The sequence below is a fragment of the Nicotiana attenuata genome, chromosome 5, assembly GCF_001879085.1.
Source record: "Nicotiana attenuata strain UT chromosome 5, NIATTr2, whole genome shotgun sequence".
Classification (NCBI taxonomy): Eukaryota; Viridiplantae; Streptophyta; class Magnoliopsida; order Solanales; family Solanaceae; genus Nicotiana; species Nicotiana attenuata.
In genome coordinates this window covers 14,449,669-14,464,730 of record NC_031993.1, presented here as the reverse complement: position 1 = coordinate 14,464,730, position 15,062 = coordinate 14,449,669, and positions in this window count along the sequence as shown.

Here is a 15,062-nt window from a genome sequence, read left to right as displayed (position 1 = left end):
AAGCAAGAACCTGACAGTTTTTTGTACCGAGAACCAGTTACGGGGTGATGCTTCCATGGTCCTACCATTGGTGGGCTTGAAGCTCAATTTTATTTTTGAAGATTTCTTGTTTGATTCAAAGTGGGTGCTGTTAAATATTGCTTATAGTACCTTCTGGAATTTCATACTGAAATTTGATAGCGTTTGGAGCTGATTTGAGGTGATTGAGATCGAAATTTTCAGTTGAAAATCGAAGAAGAACACAGCTACAATATACCGCTACGGTATACAATATGTTGTAGGAGTATATAGCTATACTGCTACACTATACTATTATAGTTTACAAAATAGTATACCGCTACAGTATACTAATATACTATAGGAGTATATAGTTATACTGCAACAGTATACTATTATAGTATACAATATATTGTTATGGTATACTGTAATAATATGCAAGATACTGTAACAATATGATGCAATAGTATATAATATACTATAATAGTATACTTATTACCCGTAAATTCACTTGTCTTTTCCCTTTTAATTTGTTTTAAGCTTTTACCCAAGCGTGAGGGGCAAACTGAAAATGCAAAAAAATAAATAAAAAAAAATTATAGTATGCTATATGATGTAATGGTATACTCTTACAATTAGGTCCTTTTAGAATTTTAATTTTTTTTTTGACAACTGATATTATTTCAATTCAATAATTGAATTAAATTTTTTTAACTCTTTGCGTACAATTGTATACCCTGTTGGTATAGCTATATACTATACCGGTATCATATGTTAGTTAATATTTTTTTGGTTGTATTAACTACATTTAATTGGTACACAATTTGATTTTTCTTTAGTAATAATATAAAAAAAAGAATAATAAAAAATAGTGAAAACAGTAAATGAAATTAGATTATGAAGAAAAAAAGAATATAAAAAAACAGAAGTTAAATAAAATTAGAAAAGGAAAAAAGAAAAAAAATAAGAAGAAAACGAGAAAAAAAAGGAGAAAAGAAAAAAAAAGAAAAAAGAAAAGAAAAGAAGCATAGAAATAAAAAGAATTGGAGAATAAAGAAAAAATTCCCCACAAAATCTACTATGGGTAGGAAATGTAATTAGTTTATGGGTAGGAAAACAAATGGGTAGACAAGGGTAAATAGTTTTGTTTTTGTGGGTAACTGTGTCAAAACCCCTAAAAATTTTGGTATTTTGGTATATCGAAGTATCAAAAGTTCAATACCGAGAACCGTACCGAAGTATCGAACTTTTGAAAAAATTATACCGAATTAATACTGAAGAACCGAAGAACTGGTACCGAAATACCAAATTAATTCGGTTCGATCCGGTTTTTCAGTTTTTCAGATTTTATGCCCACCTCTAGCTGGAGTGATGAAGACATCTCAGAATATGAGGAAATAGCAAACCCGTGCTTCATAACTATTTTAGAAAATGATATGAACAAATACTCTGGCTGCTAGACTGATGAAGACACATCAGATGATGAAAGCAAAGAAGATTATGAAAATTGTTTCATGGAACGAGGTGAAACAAGCAAGGTAAGATCCTATGACTCTGATAGATGTAATGAATTACATGATATTCTTGATCCCACCCTAAAGGAGTCTCAAAAGATGTTGAGTGGATTGAAAAGACTCAATAGGGAAAAAAAGGACTGGGAACTCAAACTTGAAGTATGTGAAATCGAAAAAGATAAACTTCAAGATGAGGTTCAGGAATTACAAATGCAACTGAATGGCATACGCAAGTCCACCAGTCATAGTTCTGTCAAGTCTAACCAGGCGACTTACAAGTCAATTGGAAAAGGGTCGGCTAGAACTGAGTCCACAAGTATTAACACAAGTGATAGATCAAAACTGGATCAATCATTGTGTCATTACTGTAACAAAGTTGGACATAAATATTCCTTTTGTAGATTTCATAAGTCTAATGTTTCAGGATGGATTTGGAAACCCAAAGACAAACCTGATTCCAGTAGAACTAACCTGCAAGGACCCAAGCAGGCTTGGGTACCTAAAAGAAGGTCATAATTCTATTTTGTAGGAACACCACAGAAAGAGTCGCAAAGGAAAATGGTACTTAGACAGTATGTGTTCTAGTCACATGACATGTGACAAAAATCTGTTCAAAGAAGTTACAAAGATAAATAGAGGACGTGTCAAATTTGGTGATGATTCAAAAGGAAAAATAGTTGCCACCGGCACAGTTTCATCAACAACAATTGCGATATTACTGAAGTACACCTTGTAGATGGACTTAACTATAATCTCTTGATTATAACTCAGCAATATGATTCAGGGTATGAAGTCAAATTCAAGAAAATAGGATATGGCATTGAAGATGAATCAAGTAAAACAATACTTTCACGGAAAAGGTATGGAAATATTTACATTCTTGATGGCATTGACAATTTAGATAGTCACATCTGCTTAGCATCTATATCTGATGATCCATGGTTGTGGCATAAAATACTTGGTTATGGAAGCATGCATCTATCGAGAAACTCTCCAAGCATGATTTAGTTATTGGATTTCCCAAACTCAATTTTTCTAGAAATCATGTATGTGATGCATGTCAGATTCGTAAACAAACCAAAAACTCTTTCAAAAACAAAGACATTGTGTCTACGACCAAGCCCTTACAATTGCTTCATATGGACTTATTTGGACCCACTAGAACTGCTAGCATTGGAGATAAACGATATGCTTTTGTTATTGTTGATGACTACTCACGTCTTGCATGGATGATCTTCCCATATTATAAAGATGAAGCTTTGAAAGCTTTTAAGATTTTCTATAAAAGAGTTGAAAGAGAAAAAGTGTATCTCATCACAACCATCCAACGTGACCATGGAGAAGAATTCAAAAGCAGAGCCTTTGAAGATTTCTGCAATGATCAAGGATATACCCACAACTTTTCAGCTCCAAGATTGCCTCGACAGAATAGAGTAGTTGAGCAGAAAAATCGAACTCTACAAGATATGGCCAAACCAATGATATTAGAATATTCCCCACCAAATCACTTTTGGGCAGAGGCAGTAAGCACAGCCTGCCACTGTCACTACCCAAAATTCACTAAAGGTCTGGCAAGCCAACAGTGAATGATTAACTTAATCACTTATTTTAGTATTTTTAAAATCATAATTTTCATCAATTAAATAGAGAAATAGAATTTACAGGGTAAATGATGATATTTACATGAACTACAATAATGAACCACCCTTAGGAACCTCCAAAACCCAATGTCACAAGTGCATGAGTATCAACTAGTAAATATAATAAAATAAAACATCTGTCTAGAATACAAATTAGACAGGAGAACATAAATAACTCTGATGGAGACTCTGCAGGCTGCGGATTGTAACATGAAATGCAGCTAACGGTAAGTCCCCACAACATCCACGCCTCTACGCCCAAAAGACCATCGAACATATATGAACCTGCACAAAAACATGCAGCAAGTGTAGCATAAGTACGTAAATCAATGCGTACCCAGTAAGTATCCAGCCTAACCCCAGAGAAGTAGTGACGAGGTGTCGACATCAACACTTACTAGTGGTCCAACAAGACAGATACAGTAAGAGGTAAACATATATAGGCAAGAGTAAATAAACAAAATAAACAAGTATAAATACATAGTGAAATCCTCCTCTCAACAATAAACTCAAACTCTCGATTAGCAGTCACCTCCTCCACCGGACAACCTCTAGTATAATGGTCAAACATTTTTGTACAAAACTTCAAATAACAAATGGTTTAACTTTCTGAAAACTAGACACCAAGATCTACAACTTTCATGTTTTGTTCATCTCCCAATTCCTTATATATTTCGAGATATAAGCTACCAAAGTCAGTCTTATGCAACACAAATTTCTTCTTCGCGATTTCTAAACATCTTCTCGGACATCCTGTAGTGTACCAAACATACCTTTTTGTACACAACTACAAATTCCAACTGGTTTAAATTTCTGAAAATTAGACACAAAGATCTACAACTTTCATTTTTGAATCATCTTCAAATTCCTTATAAATTGCGAGATATAAGCTTCCAAAGTCGGGTCAGTGCAGCCGAAATTTTCCTCTACGCGATTGCGAAGTGTATCCCGCGATCGCGAATCACTGGCCAATTTCTCCTATTTTACTCATAGCGGTCGCGGCCAATTCCCCGCGATCCCATAGCACACTGCTATAGCCAAAAACCAGCAGCTAAAAATGGTCTAGAAATGGTTTGAAGCCACCCCGAAAGTCACCCGAGCCCCTCGGGACCCCGTCCAAACATACTAACAAGTCTCAAAACATATCACAGACTTAGCCGAGGCCTCAAATCACATCAAACAACCCTAAAAACACGAATCACACCCCAATTCAAGCCTAATGAAACTATGAAATTCCAACTTTTGTATTCAATGCCGAAACCTATCAAATTAATTCTGATTAACCTCAAATTTTGCACACAAGTCATAAATGACATTACGGACCTACTCCCACTTCCAAAATTGGAATCCAAACCCGATATCAAAAAGTCCACTTCCGGTCAAACTTTCAAAAACCTTCAACTTCCAACTTTTGCCAAACGACCCCGAAATGACCTACGGACCTCCAAATCCACATCTGGATGCGCTCCTAAAACCAAAATCACCATACAGAGCTATTCCCAGACTCTAAATCCCAAACAGACAATGACAACATTAAAATACACTTCAACCCAAATTCATGAAATTCTTCCAAAAAGCCAACTTTCCACAATAAGCGCCGTAATGCTCCCAGGTCATCCGAAACCCGATCTCGGTATACGCCCAAGTCCACAATCATCATACAAACCTATTAGAACCTTCAAATCCGGATTCTGAGGTCGTTTACTCAAAAGTGTAACCTTAGTCAACACTTCCAACTTAAAGCTTCTGAAATGAAAATTTTCCATCTGAATCAACTCCAAACTTCCGTAAATTCAATTCCGACCACACGTGCAAGTCATAATATCTGAAGTGAAGCTACTCAAGGCCTAAAACTGATGAATGACGCGCTAGAGCTCAAAACGACCAATCGGGTTGTTACAGCCACATTTTCAACAAATGTCTTATGAGACCTTTTTTGAAGAAAACTCCATATGAATAATGGAAAGGCAAACGGCCCAATATAAGCTACTTTCATCCATTTAGTAGTAAGGACAACCTTGAAAAATTTGATCCAATGAGTGACGAAGGTATCTTTCTGGGTTATTCTATTAATAGTAGATCTTTTAGAGTTTATAATAAATCTACTTTATCTGTAGAAGAGTCAGTACATGTCATATTTGATGAAAATAACACTACAGTCGAGAAAGGAATTATTGCAGGTGATGAAGATATCAACGAAAATTTCACCTTATTCATAGACAAACAAGTCATAAACGTCGACTGATAGCATAGACGTAGTCATAGAGTTGACTAATGAACCTGCCAACAATCAACCTGAACCAAATAAGGAGTCAACTACTTCAACGATTGGAATGCATCCAAATGAGTGGAGAAGTAAACCAGAATATCCTTAAAGTTTATCATAGAAGATCCAAGTGAAGGAATGAAAACCCGGGGAGCTCTTAAAAAGAAGGCAAATGTAGCACTCATCTCTCAAACAAAACAAACGAAAGTTGAGGAAGCCTTAAAGGTTCCAGCTGGGTACAAGCAATGCAGCAGGAACTCGATCAATTTCATAAAAATCAAGTATGGGAACTGCTACCTAAGCCTGCAAATGCTGCCATTGTTAGAACCAAATGGTTTTTAGAAATAAGCTGAATGAAGATGGAAAAGTTGTGCGAAACAAAGCCAGATTAGTAGCTCAAGGCTATTCACAGCAGGAAGGAGTCGACTATGATGAAACTTTCACTCCGATAGCTCGACTAGAGTCTACGAACTCTTCTTGCATATGCATCTGTCAAAGGATTTAGACTTTTCCAGCTGGATGTCAAAAGCGACTTCTTAAATGGCTTTATTATTAAGGTGGTGTACGTAAAACAACCTCCTAGTTTTGGAGATTCACAATTTCCTTACCATGTGTATAAGTTGACTAAAGCTCTGCATGGACTCAAACAAGCTCTTCGAGCTTAGTACGAAAGGCTTAGCTCATTTCTACTTGATCGTGGTTTTACAAGAGGTAAAGTAGATATTACATTATTTATCAAAAGATCATCAGGAGGTAACCTCATTATCCATGTCTATATTGATGATATTATTTTTGGAAGTGCTAACCCTCTTTTGTGCAAGGAATTTGCTAATCGCATGCAAAGTGAGTTTGAAATGAGCATGATGGGAGAACTTACATTTTCATTGGACATCAAATTTAACAATTTGGGGGAGGAACTTTTGTATGTAAAAACATATATACAAAGGAATTGACTCAAAATTTCGGCATGAGCAGTGCTAAAGCAATTGGTACACCAACGAGCCCATCAACAAGTCTCAACAAAGACGAGAAGGGAAATCCAGTGGATGAAACTAAAATCATGGAATGATTGGCTCTTTACTTTACTTAACTACCAGTCGACTAGATATTATGTTCAGTGTGTAAATGTGCCAAGTTTCAGTATCGCAACTGACTGTAGTAAAGAGAATAATTTGTTATCTCATCGTAACTATTTTATATGGACGGTGGTACCCACGTTCTAACAATTTTAAACTTGAAGGTTTTTCATATGTTGATCTTGCGATAATGAAGACAGAAAAAGCACAAGTGGAACATGTAAATTACTGGGAAGGGCATTAATATCATGGAAAAGTAAGAAACAAGGCTTAGTTACATTATCCACAACAGAGGCAGAGTATATTGCCATTGGACAGTGTTGTGCACATTTACTATGGATGTCTCATCAACTGGGTGACTATGAATTATCTTTTAAACCTATTCTAATATTTTGTGATAATTCTAGTGCTATATGTCTCTCAAAGAATTTGTGCATCATTCTAGGGCTAAGCATATAGATATTAAGCATCATTTCATTAGAGATTGCGTCATTAAGGGAGATATAGAGTTATCATTTGTTGGCACCGCTAATCAACTAGCAGATATTTTTATTAAGCCTTTACTTGAAGATAGATTCTGCTCTTTAAGAGAACTATTTGGCATTGTTTCACTTGATCATAAAAATTAAGACTTATGTGTTAATTTTAATTCTTGTGTGTCTAATGTTTTTAGTTTTCTTTTCTTCTGCAAGTACACGTTAATTGAGCGCCTCCGATTTCCCTCTCTTTTCCCATCAGTCGCGACTTTCAAGAAAGGAAAATCAATCATCATGTCCTTTCACTGACACCCTTTCCTTTCTTGTACTCAACCGTCAAACCTTTTCTTTTTAACCCTCTGAACCATCTTCCCTCTTCTTCATTGTTCTTATTGCTCAAAAAGCCTTCTCCAAAATTTCTTCAATGGCAAAACACTCCAAGAATCCCTCTGCCTCCATAACAAAAAGTACTCGTTCTAAAGGAAACCCTGTTCTCAACCTCCAGAACAAGTAGACCTAGGGTCCGACCACTCTGAAGGGTTTGCCTCTTCTCAGGTAGAACCATCTGTCCACTCTCACCGAATAGGAGAAAAAGCTCTTGGAAAAAGGCCCATGGAAGACCCCCTGAATCTTTTACCCCTAAGAAATCCAAGGTAGACCTGTCGGGTTCTCTAGAGTCATACCTCAATTTTTGGGATACTCCAAAAAGAGATTTCTTTGTTGCTCTCAAAGAAAATCCCATTGCCCACGGCAAAGTAATCGATCTTGATGACATGGAGGCCCTTAATTGTAAGGTAAAGGATCTGTTTGTTTTTCAAGGATGGTCAAAATCCTCTCTTTACCCCTCCCAAAGTCTATGAACTTTTAGTGAGGATGTTCTATGCAAATCTTCGTTAAGCTTGATAAGTTAGAATCCCTAGTTCTAGGAAAACGCATTGTCCTTGATTATGCCATGTTTGACTTAATTTTTCAGTGTAAGTGCTCTGATTTTCCAGTGCTTTTCAAAAATACCTGGCCTAAATATTTTGAAATTTCTTTTGATCAAGCAAATCCTTGTACAACTAAGTGTCCATCTGATTTCCTCCCTAACTAGTTAGGTCCCGGTGATGTTAGTTTCGAAACCCGAGTTCTGACCCACGTTGTTGCAACTACCCTTCTTCAACCTTCTCTCAGCGAGACACCTTTCTTATCTACTGTCTAGTGACCAAGCTTAAGGTCAAATCGTCCTCATGGGGCATAAATTTATGGTTGAAAGTGCTGATGACCCCACCAGTCTACCTTATGGTATGGTTATCACCCATCTTTTGGAAGCCCACAATATCTCTATCTCAGAATACCCTTTTATCTCTGTTTTTAAATCCTATAACTCTAGAGCCTTTGCCTGTGTGGGGTATGTGTGTATTAAGGGTTCCTGGGTGAAGAAACGGGAGGGAGAAATCAAGGATGTTCAACATGATTCAAAGGTCAAAGCCTTTTGTTCCCATCATAGTGTAAGTGATCCTAATCTTGTATAAAAATTGACTGCTATTGCTAACAAGCTGGCCATCATCAAGGACCTTCTAGCTGCAACTTAATCAACCGTTGGGGACATTCATGCCATCTCCAAAGAAACAGGGTCCGATGTTTCAAAGATAAGGGTCAAAATTCTCAAGCTAGCAGAAAACTCAGTCAAAGCCTTCAAGGAAGTACATGACAGGATTGATGGGGTGAGAGTTTCAGCAAATGCTAGCTTTGAGCGTCATTGGTTTTGTAATCTCTCAAGATTCCTTTCAAAGATCAACTCCCTTGGGTTTGTAATGTCTCAAGATTCACGTCATTCAAGAGTCAAGAAGGCCTCACGAAGTATATATACATTTGTTCCAGGCTTGAAGCAGACATACTTTAGACGAACCACTATCACTCTTTTGTTCTACTCCGAACAAGCATTGTAGTTCTCTTTAGATCTGTTGTATAATTAGTGAGAGAAGAAAAAGAGATAAACACCGGTGAGGTATTGTATCAAGAAGAGAGACGTGACATAGTGACTAAGTTGTTGGTGTAAAGCTACATCAACCATCTTGTAATTGAGAAACTTCAAATACTGAAAGAGAGTAGCCTTGCAACCCAAATGGACTGGACGTAGGATTCACATTGAATCCGAACCAGTATAAAAATCCTGGTGTCTTTAATTCCTGCACTTTATTTCTGTCTTATTTTTATTTTGTTCTTATCTCTAGTTGACTAATTGGTAAACTAGTCAACTACTTAGAATACAAAGAAGAAAAATCGACAATTCACCCATACCCCTCTTGTACTTTCAGGCTTGATATATAAGTCATCCCTAAGAGAGATAGTTTTAAGTATCTTGGGTCTATTATTCATGAAAATGGGGAGATTGATGAGGATGTCACACATCGTTTTGGAGTGGGGTGGGTGAAATAGAGACTCACATCTGGTGTTTTATAGGAAAAGAATATACCACCTAAACTTAAGGGTAAGTTTACAGAGTAGTTATTAGACCAACTATGTCGTATGGAGCAGAGTGTTAGCCACTCAAGAACTCCTATGTCCAGAAGATAAAGTAGCAAAATTAGAGATATTGAGATGGATGTGTGGGCATACCAGAATTAATAATATTAGATGAAGATATTCCGGACAGGTTTGGAGTAGCCTCGATGGAAGACAAGATGCTGGAAGCGCGGCTAAGATGGTTGGGCATGTGAAGAGGAGAAGCACAGAGTGATGAGGTGCGAGTGGTTGAACTCGATGGGCCTGAAGTAAGGTAGAGATATGCCAAAGAAGTACTGGGAGAGGTGATTAGGCAGGATTTAGCGTTGCTCCAGCTCACTAAGAACATGCTCCTTGATAGAAATGTGTGGAGGTCGAGAATTGGGGTAGAATATTAGTAGGTAGTCGTATGTGTGTCTTCCCCATTCCAGTAGGATTAGTAGTTAGCCTTGTATTTTATTATTGGTAAATCTCTACAACTACATGTTGTTCATTACGCTTGTTTCTTAATATTTTGTTGTTGCTATAGCTTTCTTTTCATCTTTTCTTGAGCTGGGGGTCTTTCGAAAACAACCTCTCTACCTTCAAGTTAGGGGTAAGGTCTGCGTACACACTGTCCTTCCCAGATCGCACTTGTGAGATTATACTGGGTTTATTGTTGTTGAGAAAGAAAAATAAAAAAGGTTTAGAAAAGTTACATTACCTTAAATTAAATAGTGTAATTACCACCAATTCTCACCTCCCCTTGCGAATTGGAGAGTGTAATTACACTCTTTCAATTAAACCTATTTCCATGCTGACCAAGTAATTACTTGGTCAGATAAATATGTTAAATTGTCTAATTACCTAATTACATTCAAATTTAATTTCTTAGTGGCTTTCCAAACATGTTCCTAAAGTTCAAGTTGCAGATGAAGGTTATGTTCCCCATTAATGTATGAAGTTAAATTCAACCAGTACTTAATTTATCTACCAACACACTTTCTCTTTGACCATTTCAAAGAACAATTCCACAAGTTCTCCTCTTATGTAAAATGTTGCTTTTTATCATATATTCTTCAGTACGTAGTTGTCGTTTGTTTGTTTTGATTTGAAGCAGTGGAAATCCTAAAAAGGGTTTTAATGGTTTTATAATGGGAAAAGAAAGAGCTTATAAATTACAATCCAAATCGATGCATATAACACAAAAATACATACTTAACAGAGTTGTCGGACGAGTCATTGTCGAAGGGAAGCTGAAGCAAGGGGCGTTTATACGACGACTAATGAATGTGAGGAAGAGACTAAAAAATTATATACTATTATGGTATTGACAAGTGAAAGTTTGCAGCATGGGCATGTGATATCATGTGATATTTAAAGTTAGACAATAAGAATAAAGTTCGAGCATGTGATACTCAATAAGTCCAGTATATTTTATGTTAGTTGGAGAAAGAAATTCTTCGATCAGGGGCGTACGCAGAATTTTTCATGTCGTGTTTACAAAATAATATTTAATATTATTTTACCACAAGTTGAACAATCTTGGCCTAATAATTTGGTTGAATATTATTACAAAGAAAAGTGTATGCTCAATTCTCCTTAGTTCGATAAACAAAATATCCAAGCCCATCCTTGAACCGACGACCTTTACAAGCTAAAATATGAGTTGGACCAATGGACCAAAACGCTGTCTTTGTAAGGAAGCGGTGTTATTAATTATATATTGCTTTTATTTTCATAGAATATTAGTATAGACATTTAATCTTTTTTTTCAGGCGAAGCGATATCAGATGACTCCGCTTATTACCATGTGCATCCGCCTCGGCGCAAGATCATTGAATTCAATGAGAATCTCGATGAAAAATAAGCATTTGAATGGAGCTAGAGCCGTGGGCGGAGTAGATCTGAACCATTTCGCTAAAAAATTACATTATGCGCATAAAGTTAAAAGTTCTTTTGCCAACGCCAGTGAGGATGTTGGCAAGCTTGGCGATATGAACTAGGAGCTAATGGAAGAGGAGATGATCCAGTTGTGACTAAATAATCAAAGACCTCTTTTGGTTTGAAAATATTGTTCATTGACCGTGTTACTGGTCGATTTTTGTTGGGTGATAAAGCAGACCGGTTAGACTGGTTAATTGACATTGGTGGAGTTGTGGTTATTTCAGAAGAAGTTGTTTGGGGATGAGTTGAGTCTTGAGGATGAGATGGGCAGGTGTAGTTTCCAGTCGTGTTAACAGTAAGTGTTGGATTCGGTTGTGCAGGGAGGGAAACAGGTAGAGAAGAAGAGAAAGGTGAAGTAGTTACCTGTGATGGTGATACAGAAGGCTCATCACTGATCAAGGCAGAGTAATGGGAATCTCTGTTCATTGGCGCCATTTGTATCTCATCAGATAGAAGAGCTTTGGAAGAAGTTTGACCTTCTCTTAGTAGGTTGAAGTAAGATTCAACAGGATGAATTACCCATGGACCTATTTGTGTAGGATTGACACGAGGTAGAGTAGTTTGATAGTTTTTGAAGGGGTAATACCGACTCTCAAAAATGACATGGCGAGAAAGAGTAAAATTTCTGATTTTGAGGGTCGTAGCAAATGTAACTGCTTGACATTTTTTCATACCCCATAAATACACATGGTTTTGATTTATTGTCTAACTTGTGGCTTGTGCATGGCCTAAACCATGGTTAGCATAAACAACCGAAGACCCGGAGTTTCGAGTAGTTGGGAGCAATGTTAAATAATGTTTGATAAGGTAATTTATTTTTGAGAATCGGTGTAGGCATGCGATTGATTAAGTATATGGCTGCTTGACATGCTAGTGACCAAAAATGAAGTGGAACGGATGCATGGTGTATGCAGAGTAAGAGCCGTCTCTATGATATGACGATGTTTTCGTTCAGCCGTCCCAACATGTTGGGGAGTGTACGGTGGCTGGTGAAATGTTGAATGCCCAGGCGACTAAGTAAAGACGTAGGCCAATGTATTCGCCACCACCATCACTATAGACAGAACGAATTGATGTATTAAAGTATTTTTCAACTTGATTTTTAAAGTTATCAAAGACGGACATGATATCAGATTTTTGTTTAATTGTGAAAAGCCAAGAATACTTCGTAAAGTGGTCGACAAAAACAATATAGTAGCGAGACTTATCAAAGGAAGGAATAGGAGAGGGTCCCCACACATCTGAATACAGAATGTCAAGAGGTCTAACACTTTGTAAAGTATTTATTCCAAATGAGAGACGATGACTCTTATTACATAAGCAAGAATCACAAAAAGTAAAAGACTTGGATGTAGACACCGGAAGGTTCAATAACGAGACCATTGACTTTGTGACGCGAGGTTGAGGATGACCAAAACGAGCATGCCATAAATGTAGTGGTGGATGACTAGTTGACATTGCAAACTGAGTTGAAGTGTGGGACTGCTTGGCGACACGATCAATTGATGGCCATTCGTACAGATCCCCATTATTCTGGCCTCGAAAAGGGATGCCCCGTTCTCAGATCCTTCACGACAAAAGAATATGGAAAGAAATTCAATGGAAGAATTATTTTGTCTACAAAACTTGGCTACTGAAATAAGATTTTTTCTTATGTGAGGTGCACACAGGACATTATTAAGCATAAATGAATTAAAATTAGAATTTGAGAGAGTGGTGTTTCCTATATGTGAAATAGGAATATCATAACCGTCACAAATGATGATCTCGTCCGTGCCAGTGAAATCTGATGCAGACATGAGGTTTTGTGGATCATTTGTCATGTGGTGTGATGCTCCTGAGTCATCACCCACCGGCTATTTGACATGTTTGTTACGAGCAGCAAAATTAGCTTGCATTTCAGCAGCAGAGTGAGATTTTGAGCGGCAAACTTTAGCTATATGACCAAATTTGTCTCAAAGTTGACACTGAACTCGTTGATTGTTGAATTGTTGCGGATTATATCCATTCTGATGTTTGAGATGATTTGTTGGACTGTCCATTTGTGGAGAAAGGACTTGGCGATTGGTGTTGAAGTTGTTACTACGAGGTCGACTGTTTGAGGAGTTTTCTCTGATTGAGTTTGAGCAGTGATAGTGAGTTTGTCCTTCTTGGCATCTTCATGCTTTAGGAAAACTTCATGACCAAGTAGTTTATCATATAGTCTTCAAAGCTTATAGGTGTGTCTCGGGCTCGGATGGCTACTGAAATTTCCTTAAATTCAGGACCTAAACCACTAAGGACTTTAATCGTCAACTCTTCGCTTGTTAAAGGAGATCCAGTGGCTGCCAGTTCATCCGCTAAGGATTTTATTTCACCCATGAAATCAGCAATAGATTTTGAATTCCTTCGCAGCACGGATAGTTGTTCACGAAGTCCAAAAATTCCGAGCCTGGGATTTGTTGGCATATGTAGTGTGAAGACATTTCCAAGCAAGTGCAGCTGTGGTGACATTGGCTATCATTGGTGCGATTGTGCAATCCACTGAGGCCATGATTGCGTTTCGAAGAAGGCTATCTTGCCTTGTCCAGATTTTGTAGGCTGGGTTGGGCTTGCTTGAACCATCTGTTGAAATAAGGAACTGTGGAGGACACAGTTCCGTGCCATCTACATAACCCATGAGATCATATCCAATAAGGAGAGTGGAAAGTTGAGCTTTCCATGTCGAGAAATTGTGACTGCCAGTGAGTTTGAGAGGTAGTTGGGATGCAGGATTAATGGTGATTAGTTGATTTGGTGGAGGGGCACTGCCACCAGTAGCAGCAACAACAATAGTATCTGAAGAGGACATTGTTGCTGGTTTGGTTTGACAGAGAAAAAAAAAAGAGGTGTTCCCAGAATCAATTACTCGTTGGAGTCTTTGATGCTCTTGATACCATAAAGGAACACAAATAATTGCTGAAAGTGTTCATTTTCCATTGCCTTTGCTGCGTATATTTATACAGTGGATTTGTGAATCCAAATCTAAGTAGATAAGTACAACAAATATTTACACAAGAGTTAGAATCTCAGTAAAACTAGGACTCTAGCTGAAAGCAATTTAAACTAACGGAATCACGTGGATAATGAAAAGCTGTTATGATTTTGAATCCCTTTATCAGAATTCCCTTAATTTCTTCCTGAATTTACTTTAATTATTTTTTTGAATACCCTTAATAAAAATTCTGCTTCCGCCCCCTAGGCGGATCGGCTTAGAGGGATTGTTGCATGAGAATATTGCAAATTGAATACGAATATTTAGAGACGTTGACGGGAAAAAGCAAAATGACGAAGAACTATATGAACTCCAAGGGACGTTAGTTGCAAAAGAGAAATACAAAAAATCAAGTCAAGTCGCGCCAAGCAAGTGATTTGCAACCAATCAAGAAACGAGCGAACCAAAAATGTTCAAGCAAATATATATCGGCATAATATGATTTAACAGTTGCAATAAATAAAAATGGTATAAGTAGAATTTTATGGTGTATATTAATTCAGCTATTAACACCAATTTTTCATAGATATCGTAACCAAAAAGTTAGGCTATAATTTTTCCAATACAAATGATATAAAATAGTTAATTTCATCTTCATAATACTTAAATATTATCTTTTCAATTATAATTTCAATATCAATATTGTTAACTGTAATAATATTTCATA